This window comes from Carcharodon carcharias, chromosome 9 (assembly GCF_017639515.1).
Source record: "Carcharodon carcharias isolate sCarCar2 chromosome 9, sCarCar2.pri, whole genome shotgun sequence".
NCBI lineage: Eukaryota > Metazoa > Chordata > Chondrichthyes > Lamniformes > Lamnidae > Carcharodon > Carcharodon carcharias.
Window position 1 is genome coordinate 52,472,132 of NC_054475.1, and position 11,689 is coordinate 52,483,820.

The 11,689-nt window shown below is 52.2% G+C and overlaps 1 protein-coding gene across 2 annotated transcripts in view; it reads right to left on the bottom strand.

Annotated features, from left to right (window-relative positions):
- Positions 1-8,839, bottom strand: part of nras (NRAS proto-oncogene, GTPase) — a 55,784-nt gene extending 46,945 nt beyond the window's left edge. The window contains exon 1 of one of the 2 annotated variants that reach the window (XM_041194962.1): positions 8,805-8,839. The gene's annotated coding sequence lies outside the window, so the exon portion shown is untranslated. Of the gene's footprint in view, positions 1-8,531; positions 8,621-8,804 lie in introns of those variants that run through there. The other variant, XM_041194961.1, reaches the window with a different exon arrangement.
- Between the last annotated feature and the right edge of the window lie 2,850 nt (positions 8,840-11,689).

An 11,689-nucleotide genomic window follows, 5' to 3' on the forward strand; every position in this document is an offset into this window, starting at 1 on the left:
GCCCCACTCCACTGCTGACCAAGAACTGAGACATGCTCATCAAGGGCAGAGAGGAAGTCAGCTGGAAGGAGCACTTCGAAAGTCTTCTTAACAGAGACTATGTCTTCCACCTTCCACGCAAGTGCTCTCGACTCTATCCCACAGCATGCTACCCACCACTATCGCAGCACAATCCCAACTTGGCATGAGGTAAAAACGGTCATTCGGCAGCTAAAGAGCAATAAGGCATAAGAAGTAGAAGCAATCCCCGCCGAAGCACTAAAGCATGGTGAAGACACACTACTGGTGCAAATACATTGCCTCATCTGGAAGAAGGAGACCATGCCAGGAGATTTCAGAGACACCGCAGTAGTGACCATCTTCAAGAAGGGTGACAAGTCTGACTGTGGTAACGATACAGGTGTTTCCCTGCTGTTGGCCACAGGGAAGGTCATCACAAGAATCCTCAATCACCTTCGCCCTATGGCTGAAGAGCTCCTCCCAGTGTCGGAATGCAGATTCCACCCACTAAGGGGCACAACGGACATGATCTTCACCACGTGTCAACTGCAAGAGAAATGCAAGGAACAGCACCAACCCTTGTATATTCTATGACCTCAGAAAAGCCTTCGACATGGTCAACCACGAAGGATTACAGAGCATCCTCCTCCATTTCAGCTGCCCCCAAAAGTTTGCCACCATCCTCAGCCTGCTCCACGATGACATTCAAGCAGTGATCTTGACCAATGGATCTAGCACAGATTCAATCCAAGTTCGGACAGGGTCAAGCAAGGGTGTGGCATCGCACCAACATTCTTCGCGATCTTCCTTGCTGCAAGGCTCCATCTGACCTTCAGCAAGCTCCCTGCTGGAGTGGAGCTAAACTACAGAACCAGTGGGAACCTGTTCAACCTCTACCACCTGCAGGCCAGATCCAAGGTCGTCCCATCCTGTCATTCAAATACAGCATGCAGACGATGCTTGCATCTGTGCACAGTCGGAGGCTGAGCTCCAAGCCATTGCCGACATCTTCCCTGAGGCATACAAGAGCATGGGCCTTACAATAAAAACCCGTAAGACAAAGGTCCTCGACAATGCACTGCCCCCCAGGTAGCCACGACAACATGGGCCATCTTCCATATTTTGGGGGCCTACTGTCAACAAGGACAGATATTGACCAGGTTCAACACCACCTTCAGTGAGCCTTCAGCCGCCTAACAAAGAGTGCTTGAAGATCAGGACCCCAAACCTGGCACCAAGCTCATGGTCTACAGACCAGTAGTGATACCTGCCCTCCTATATGGCTCAGAGGCGTGGAATATGTACGGTCAACACCTGAACAGGGCTGGGACGAAAATCCTCACAGGGAGCTTGTTATTGCTGTGTGGGCAGGGGGGTTAAATTAGATTGATACGGGGATGGGAACCTGAGGGCAAACTCAGAGCAGAGAATAGAAGATGGCGAATTAGTGAGCGACTCTGAAAGATAGAAGCAGCACAGGTTAAACAGTGTAAACCACAGGAATTTGGCAATGTTAAACAGTATATATGCAAATACAAGAATGCAAGGAGCATAATAAATAAAGCCGATGAGCTGAGGCATTGATAGACGCATAGCAGCATGATATCATCACTATAACATAAACTTGGCTTAAGGCAAAAAAGACAGCTCAACATCCCTGAATATAGTTTTCAGGCAGGATAGGGAGTGAGATAAAAAAGGTGGGGGTGTAGCAAAGGGAGGATACGAAAACATATTGGCAGGTAAAATCAAAGAAAATCCTAAGGTATTTTACCAGTACATTAAGAGCAAGAGAATAACTAAGGAAATGGTAGGATCTAGCAGAGATGTACATGGTAAGTTGTGGGTTGATACAGAAGATGTGGGCAGGGTCCTCAATGAGTACTTTGTCTCTGCCTTCTCTAAGGAGAGAGATGATGCAGACATTCCAGTTAAAGAGCAGTGTGAAATATTAGATACAATAAGCAGTGAGAGAGCAAGTACTGGAGGAACTGACATCCTTGAAGGTGGATAGATCACCAGGGCCAAATGGATTGTATCCCAGGCTGTTGAAGAAAGTCAGAGAGGAAACAACAGATGCTCTGAGGATCATTTTCCAATCCTCACTAGATACAGGTGAGGTCCCAGAGGATTGGAGGTCTGCGAACATTGTACCATTATTTAAAAAGGGTGCAAGGGATAGGCCAGAAAATTATTGGCTAGTCAGTCTAACTTCAGTGGTGGGCAAATTACTGGAAGCAATTCTGAGATTCAGGATAAACTGTCACTTAGATAGGCATTGATTGATCAGGGATAGTCAGCATGGTTTTGTTAGGGGAAGATTGTATCTTACTAACTCAACAGAATTTTCTGATGAAGTAACAAGGAGGGTTGATGAGGCTAGTGCAGTGGACATTGTCTACATGGATTTCAATAAGACATTTGACAAGATCCCACATGGCAGACTGGTCAGGAAAGTGAGATCTCATGGGATACAGGGAAAGATGGCAGGTTGGATCCAAAATTGGCTCAGTAAAAGGAAACAAAGGGTAATGGTCGATGGATGCTGGATATTCTGAGGTGAATGATTCACCTCCTGACTTCCCTAAAGCCTCATCTTCTAGAGATCATCTGCAAAGCACAAGTCAGGAGTGTGATGGAATATTCTCCACTTGCCCGGATGAGTGCAGATCCATCAACACTTCAAGAAACCTGAGACCGTTGAGGACAAAGCAGCCTGCTTGATTGACATCCCATCCACCACATTCTCTCTCTCCACCACCTGCACACAGTGGCAGCAGTGTACATCATCTATATGATGCACTGCAGCAACTCACAAAGCCTCTTGCGATAGCATCTTCCAAATCCGTGACCTCCTCCACCTTGCAGGTGGTAGCTTGTCGGTCCCCTCCCAAGTCACACACCATCCTGTCACCTTGGAAATATATTGTTATTCCTTTGTCACCATTGCAATTAACGTGCTGTTACCCTGTACACGTTTCATGAGCTGGCCAAAGGTGAGCTGTTTTCCTTATGCATGTAGCAAGTTCTGCATCACAAGATGTCAATAATTAGCAGAATTTGCTAATGACTTGCAGCAGAGGTGTTAGTGTGAGCAGGAGCAGAAATGTTACATCCTGTCCAATGACCACAGTTTTCTTGACGCTTATAGTAAGTTACATGCATAGAAAAGACAATCCATGAGTCTTTGTAGTTGAGTTTCTCTATGGATGACCAGAGCAGCATCAGCAGCATTCCTTGATCAAGATACTGATTTTGTGTCTTCCCTTCTTGCCATCTGATCTAGCAGGAAGATAAACTCTTTCCACATACACTGGAAAGGCAAAGGTCAGGAGCATGGAGAACTGGGAGCTTGGACACAGCCCTCTTTCGCTCCATTCATCATCCTGAAGCTGTCAGAAGTGGCGCTGTTAAATTGTACAACAAATGAGACCTGGGCTTGTAGAGTCCTGTCTTGCTGAATGCTTTAGTGACATCTATGAAAGTAAGGTGAACAGGTACATCCTGTTCCCTGCACATCTCTTGCAGATGGCACATGGAGAAGATCACGCCAACAGTAGACCTGCCAGTGCAGAAATGGCATTGCGCTTCTGAATACACTTGATCTGCAAATGGGTGGAGTCTTTTAAGCATGGCCCTAGCAAAGGAGTAAAATGTCCCTGTAGTTGTTGCAAGTTCCTCTGTCACGTTTGGTTTTGTATAATGTGATGACTTTTGTGTCTCACATATCTTGTGGAACAGGTCCCACCTTCTGACAGAGAGAAAGTGCTTGAAAATGTCAGCTGGAATCCCATCCAGCTATCAAGAAAGGAAACTCAACAACTTTCATCTTCTGTTGAAGGGTCATGAGGACTCGAAACGTCAACTCTTTTCTTCTCCGCCGATGCTGCCAGACCTGCTGAGTTTTTCCAGGTAATTCTGTTTTTGTTTTGGATTTCCAGCATCCGCAGTTTTTTGTTTTTTAACTTTCATCTTCGCTGTTTGCAGTGCATTCTGGACATCTCATGGAAGGACAAAATGACAAAAGGAGTGGGGGCAAAACAGAACCTTTAAGACCAGTTAGGTATGAGCAATAAATGCTAGCCTTGCCAGCAAACATACCATAAACAAGTAAAATAAAAAGAAAATCTCTCCGGAGCCTTATATTCCACCCCTCCAGGTTATCCCTCTCCCTGGACTTGTGTCCTAATTGCATAAGTTCATCATCACATTTCCGAATGGGACACCTTTCGTATCATACAATGTGTTTCTTGCCTCAGGTTTGAACACGCAAACACACGCTCCTTTCCACAACCATACCCTATCTCAGTGTATCCAAAACTTCAAGCCCCAGCCCACATGCCTTCACACCTCTCCACAAGCCCATAAAACCAATTCCCTCCTTCCCTACCACCTAGTCATATTCTGCCCCTGGTCTCTCCCACGGCCCCTTGCCAAATCCCCTCTCCTCTGACCTTCAGCAAGTCAGCACATCAAAACTTACCCCTTTTCCTCTACCCACCCACACCCTCCTATGCCCCTACCAAAGCCCCCATACCTCTTCACCAAATATACCTGTAGCTCCAGTGCACCTCCATCACACCCAAACCCCTCCAACCCTCACCCCTACCCTCACTCTTAAGCCCTTCATCATCAAGCCTTAAGTAACCCAGTCCTCAGCCCCTGTACCCACCTCATTCCCTCTCTTCCCCCCAGCCCAACTACTCCAACCATCCCACCCCCCCACCCCTCCGCCTGCCACCTCCACTCCCCCTCACCACTGCCCCTCCTCCCCACCCCACCACTACTCCCCCCTCCTCCTCTTCTCCCCTCGCCCTCTCTCTGCGCCTCCTTCCATCTCCCCTCCCCTTCTCCACTCGCCCACCCCCTTCACATCCCCTCTGCCACCCCTTCTTCCCCTCCTCCTCTCTCCACCCCAGCTCTTCCCCTTCCACTCACTCCCTCCCTCACCCCACCACCTCCCCCCCCCTCTCCCATCGCCACCTCGCCCTCTCCCCACAACTCACATGCACACCCCCCGCACCCCTCTCCCCTCAACTCCCCCACCACCTCTTCCTTCCACTTCACCACTCCCTTCTACGTCACCTTTCTACATTCCCGCTCCTCCCCTCCCCCGTCTCCACCCTCACCTCTCCTCCCCTCCACTTTGCCACTCAACCCCTCCCCGCCTTCTCCCCACCCCTCCACTTCCCTGCCTTCTCCCCCACCCCTCCACCCTGCCACTCCTCCCCTCCCCCGCCTTCTCCTCCACCCCTTCTCCCCTCCACTTTGCCACTTCTCCCCACCCCCCATCCCTACCCTCTCTTCGCTTCCCTTCTCCCATCCTCCCCACCCCGCACCCCTTCCCGACACCCACTCCCATCTTCTCTACCCTCCCCACCCCTCCACTCCCTCCGCTCTCCCCGTCACTTCTTCCCCCACCTCCCACCCCCACCACTTCCCCTTTACTTCTTCCCCCTCCTCTACTCCACCCCCCTACAACTTCCCCTCCTCCTTCCTTCACTCCCCCAATTCCCCCCTCCTCTCACCCTCTCCTTCCCCTCCCCCACCTCTTCCCCTCCCCTCTTCCGCAGCCCCCACACCTCCCCAACAACCCCTCCCATCTTCTCCACCCTCCCCACTCCTCACCCTCCCTTCTCATCTCCCCCCAACTCTTCCCCCCCCGCCGACTCTTCCCTCCCCTATTCCCCCCTTACTTATTCCCTCCTCCCCTCCCCTACTCCTCCCCTCTCCCCCACCCCTACTCCACCTCCCTACCTTTTCCCCTCCTCCTTCCTTCCCTCCACCACCTCTTCCTCCCCCCCCCCCACCACGTGTTTCCCCCACCTCCTCCCTTGCCCACCACTTCCCCTCTTCCCTGTGGCCCTTCCCTCTTCCCCCTCCCCTACTCCACCGCCTACCTCTTCCCCTCCTCCTTCCTTCCCTCCCCCACCACTTCCCCCTTCCCCCTAACTTCTTCACCCTCCCCTACTCCACCCCCTACCTCTTCCCCTCCTCCTTCCTACCGCCACCACTTCCCCCTCCTCACTCCCCCCAACTCTTCCCCCACCTCGTCTTCCTCCCTTACTTCTTCCCCTCCCCTACCTCTTCCCCTCCTACTTCCTTCCCTCCCCCACCACGTTTCCCCACTTCCCCTTCCATCCTTCTTTTGCCCTTGCCCCACCTCTACCCACTCCCTTCTCTTCCTGCTTCCCCCACTTCCTCACTCCCTCACCAACACCTCTTCACTGCCTCCCGTTCCCTCCTCCTTTAACCCCCACCTCCAACTCTTCCACTCCCTCCTTACCCACCTCTTCACCCACCCCTCTCCTTTTACCCCCTCCGCACCTTTTACCCCCCTCCCCTCCCTCTTCCACCTCTCGCCAGCTCTTACCCTACCTCACCTCCCCCTCCTCTCCCCTCCCTGCCCCCCCACCATCCTCTTCTCCCCTCCCTCCCCCACACCACCCTCCTCTCCCCTCCCTCCTTCCCCCCCAACCCACCCTCTTCTCCCCTCCCTCCTGCCTTCCCCTTCTCCCCTCCCCCTTCTCCCCTCCCTCCCTCACTGTCTTTGCCCCTCCCTCCCTCTGCCCCCAACCCACCGTCTTCTCCTCTCCCTTCCTCTGCCCCACCTCTTCTCCCCTCCCTCCCTGTCCCACCATCCTCTTCTCCCCTCCCTCACCATCCTCTTCTCCACTCCCTCCCTCTGCCCCACCACCCTCTTCTCCCCTCCCTCCCTCTGCCCCACCACCCTCTTCTTCCCTCCCTCCCTCTGCCCCACCACCCTCTTCTCCCCTCCCTCCCTCTGCCCCACCACCCTCTTCTCCCCTCCCTCCCTCTGCCCCACCACCCTCTTCTCCCCTCCCTCCTTCTGCCCCACCACCCTCTTCTCCCCTCCCTCCCTCTGCCTCATCACCCTCTTCTCCCCTCCCTCTGCCCCACCCACCTTCCTCTCCCCACCCCTCCCCTCTTCTCCCCTCCCCCCTTCCTCCCCTCTCTTCTCCTCTCACCTCCTCCCCCCGCCCCCTCGCTTCTCCCCTCCCTCTTCTCCTCATGCTCCCCTCCCCCTCCCCCTCCTCCCCCTTCCCATCTTCTCCCCCTCCCCCCTCTCTCTGCTCCCCTTTCCCTCCCGCTCCCCCCCTCTCCCTCCCGCTCCCCCCCTCTTCTCCCCTTCCCCCTCCCCCATCCCTTTCTCCCCCTCCCCCATCCCTTTCTCCCTCCCTCCCCTTCACCCCCTCCCACCCTCCCCTTCTCCCCCCTCTCTTACCCCCCTTCTCCCCCCCATCTCCCCCCTCCTTCTCCTCCCCCTCCTCCCCTCTCCCCCCTCCTCCCCTCTCCCCTCCTTCTACCCCCCTTCTCCCCCTCCCCTCCTTCTCCCCCCCCTCCCCTCCTTCTCTCCCCCTCCCCTCCTTCTCCCCCCTCCTCTCTCCACTCCTTCTCCCCCCTCCTCTCTCCACTCCTTCTCCCCCCCTCCTTCTTCCCCTCCCCTGCTTCTCCCCAACCCCTCTCCCCCTTCTCCCCACCCCCTCTCCCCCTTCTCCCCAGCCCCTCTCCCCCCCCCCTTCTCCCCACCCCCTCCCCCTCCTTCTACCCACCCCCTCCCCCTCCTTCTACCCACCCCCTCCCCCCCTCCTTCTACCCACCTGCTCCCCCCCTCCTTCGCCCCACCTTCTCCCCCCTCCTTCTCCCCACCCCCTCTCCCCCCCTCCCCTCCTTCCTTCTCCCCACCCCCCTCCCCCACTCCTTCTAACCCTCCTTCTCCCCACCCCCTCTCCCCCCCTCCCCTCCTTCTCCCCACCCCCCTCCCCCACTCCTTCTACCCCCTCCTTCTCCCCACCCCCCCTCCCCCACTCCTTCTACCCCCTCCTTCTCCCCACCCCCTCCCCCCTCCTTCTCCCCACCCCCTCTCCCCCCCTCCCCTCCCCACCCCCTCTCCCCTCCTTCACCCCACCCCCTCTCCCCCCTCCCATCCTTCTCCCCACCCCCTCTCCCCCCCTCCCCTCCTTCTCCCCACCCCCTCTCCCCCCCTCCCCTCCTTCTCCCCACCCCCTCTCCCCCCCCTCCCCTCCTTCTCCCCACCCCCTCTCCCCCCCCTCCCCTCCTTCTCCCCACCCCCTCTCCCCCCCTCCCCTCTTTCTCCCCACCCCCTCTCCCCCCTCCCCTCCTTCTCCCCACCCCCTCTCCCCCCCTCCCCTCCTTCTCCCCACCCCCTCTCCCCCCCTCCCCTCCTTCTCCCCACCCCCTCTCCCCCCTCTTCCCCCCTCCCCTCCTTCTCCCCCTCCCCTCCTTCTCCCCCCTCCCCCCTCCCCTCCTTCTCCCCCCTCCCCCCTCCCCTCCTCCTCCACACCCCCTCTCCCCCCTCCCCTCCTTCTCCCCACCCCCTCTCCCCCCTCCCCTCCTTCTCCCCACCCCCTCTCCCCCCTCCCCTCCTTCTCCCCACCCCCTCTCCCCCCTCCCCTCCTTCTCCCCACCCCCTCTCCCCCCATCCCCCTCCTTCTCCCCCCCTCCCCTCCTTCTCCCCACCCCTTCCCCTCACTCACTCACTCACTCACCCCGGTCTCTCCAGCCCCACTACCGGGCTCGGGCTCGGGCTGTGGGCGGCGCTCTACGCATGCGCACTCTGCACCCGCTAACGGCTCCCCTCGCGCCTCCACCCGAACTTTCTGTCCCAAGCACAGCCCCGCTGGGAGGACCCCGCCGCCACTTGGACATCGCACCGCTAGGCAACCCACACACTCCAGTCGGAGCCTACTGTTCTACTTAATTGTTAACATAGCCGACACCCTTAGGCGCGGAAACTATTATTTCTCAGGCAAAAGAAGTACCTCATATTATGGGACCTTAAGATGCTCAGAGTACGCAGGCGCTATAATCGCAATGGACTCTGGGATATGTAGTCTTTGGATTTGAAAGCATGCGTGGTGACGTCAGTTTACTCATGGAGTTATAAATAGCCCATATAAAAGCAGGGAGTGACTGAGTAGAGAAGTGTCAGAGCTAAATTGCAGCAGGAGCAGCAACAGGCTTATCTTCAGGAGGTTTTATGGTAGAGAATACAGATCTCATGCAGCAGATCAATACTTACAACATTTCACATCATTTTCACCAGTTTTTTTAGCTATGTGGTTTGAAATTAATTAGGATTGTGACATTAATCATCTGAAACAATAGATATAATCCCCAAAAAATAAAATGATACCATCCTGAAGTGACTGATTTTAAATGATACACATTAATATAAGGATATTAATAATTAGTTTTAATCCTTTGCATTTCATTCTCAAGTTCCTGATATCCGTGCCTCATAACTTTCTCCCAGGTATTCATTTTTCTTATTCAAAGCCTTCAATTGAATTTTTGCACTGCAATCAGTTCCAGGGGTCTATCATTATATGTTCTATATATAAATAATTTAAATGCCCCAGGAATCCTTCATTTGCCCTCTGCGGTGGGCAGGGTGGAGGGAATTCATCAATTTCTGAGTGTGAAGGCACTTTTTGTGGCTAATGAGTAGTAATTATGTGAGTTTCCCTTTAAAGCCTTATTTTTATTACAACAAATTGCCCACCTACTGGGTTACAGCCAGAGTTGTAATGTCCCTTCTACAGGACAAGTCGATAGAAGCAACCTTACAGTATAGATGGCTCAATGCCTTGCTGTCAGTTTGCACTAAGCCAACTGTGTAGTTAGTTAGGTTTAAAATAAAATCTGCTTTGACATTTGCTATGAGTGGAACAGGGTCTCAAATACAAAAAACTCTCCATGTCAATTTGGCTGACATTGGGCGTAGCTTGCAATCTGCATTTCATGTAGAATGATGAGGCTATCCCACAGATTGGTCTCAGTTATAGAGATAGCCATCTCACATGGAGATTCTGTAAAACCACATCATATTTAATCAGTATTAAGATGCCTGGTTAGCATGCTGTCTGTATACAGTGGTCCTAAATTAAAGCAACATCTATTTGGAACTAATGAGGCCATGGCACAGAGTCCTCCATTACACAAAGGCTTCGCAATCTGTTGAAATCAGTGAAAATGGTGTACATCAACTGCCTATAATATTTCAACATTTTATAAATAGAAATCATGGTGACACGGAAGCATATGAGGAGGCCTTTTGCTATGTCATATCTATGCCAGCCCTTTGAAAGAGCAATGGAAACAAAAAATGTTGAAAAAACTCAGCACTTCAGGCAGCATCTGTGGAGAGAGAAATAGAGTTAACATTTCAGGTCGCTGATCATTCATCAGAATGGGGAAAGTTTAGAAATTGAATCAATCAGATGAAATGGAGTGGTTGAGAAAAAGATCAAAAGGGAACATCCAATCCATTTGATAGAGCATGAGATGAGTTGCATTAAATGAAAAGAGTTGGTGTTGCAGAACCAAAGGGAGTGGACAAGTTTCAACAAGAAACAGATAAACTTTATTGCAGAGAGATTTTCAGATGCAACATGCTTGATCAGGACTGTCTTCAGGAAGCCCCACCCCTCTCCCCAAAGATTATCCACGCTTAGGGCTCATTGGTCAGGGCCTCCAAAACATCATGTGACACCTGATAGCTAGCAGGAGAGGCTATACCTTCAGTTACTACAGAGTGGTAATGGGACAAGTAAATAAATAAAAGATGTATTTGGCAAAATAATGAACAGCTGCCATCCAAAAGCAAGAACAAAAGAAAAATAAGATTAAGGCCGAAAAATGCAAAAAGAAACAAAATCAGAGGTGGGGTGCTGGGGTGGGGTGTGGGGATGGTCAGAAAATACGATATGAAATTGTTGAACTCAGTGTTGAGTCCAGAAGGCTGTAAAGTGCCTCACTGAAAGATGAGGCATTGTTCCTCAAGCTTTAACTGAACTTCATTGGAACACTGAAGTAGGCCGAGGACAGAGGGGTCAACACGAGAGCAAAGTGGAGAATTGAAATGGCAGGTAACTGGAAGCTCAAGGTTATGATTGTAAACTGAATGGAGGTGTGCTGCAAAACAATCATCCAAGCTGTGTTTAGTCTCCCTAATGTAGAAAAGACCACACAAGTGTTGTATAAATACCTCTGCATCACCCTGGTCCACTCAATCATCCCCAATACACCATCCCTTTCCCACAGCACCTTTCCACACAAGCACAGGAGATGCAGCATCTCTCTTCTTAGCTCCTCTCTTTTCACCATCCAAGACCCCAAACATTCCTTCTAGGTGAAACCACAATTTACTGGTACAAATTTCAATTTGGTATACTGTATTCGTTGTTCACAATGTGGTCTGCTCTACACTAGAGATGCTTAACACAGATTTGGTGACCACTTTGTGGAACACCACCATTTAGTTTGCAAGCATAACCTCGAGCTTCCGATGGTGTGCTATTTCAATTCTCCACCTTGTTCTCATGCTGACTTCTCTATCCCCTAATGCAATGTTCCAATGAAGCTCAAAGAAAGCTTAAGGAAAAGCACCTCATCTTTCAATTAGGCACCTTGCAGCCTTCCAGACTCAACATTAAGCTCAACAATTTCAAATCTCCCTGACCCCATTTTGTTTCATTTTCTTTGCATGTGTCAGCCTTAATCTTGCTTTTGAATATTGCTGAAAAGAGACTTGTTGCCGAAGCTTGCCGTCTTACACTCGTCAGGACAAATGCAAGAATGCCAAATTTCAAATGACCATGACAATTGAAACACAGGAGAAAAGGGTGCTGATTGGTTGGCAAGT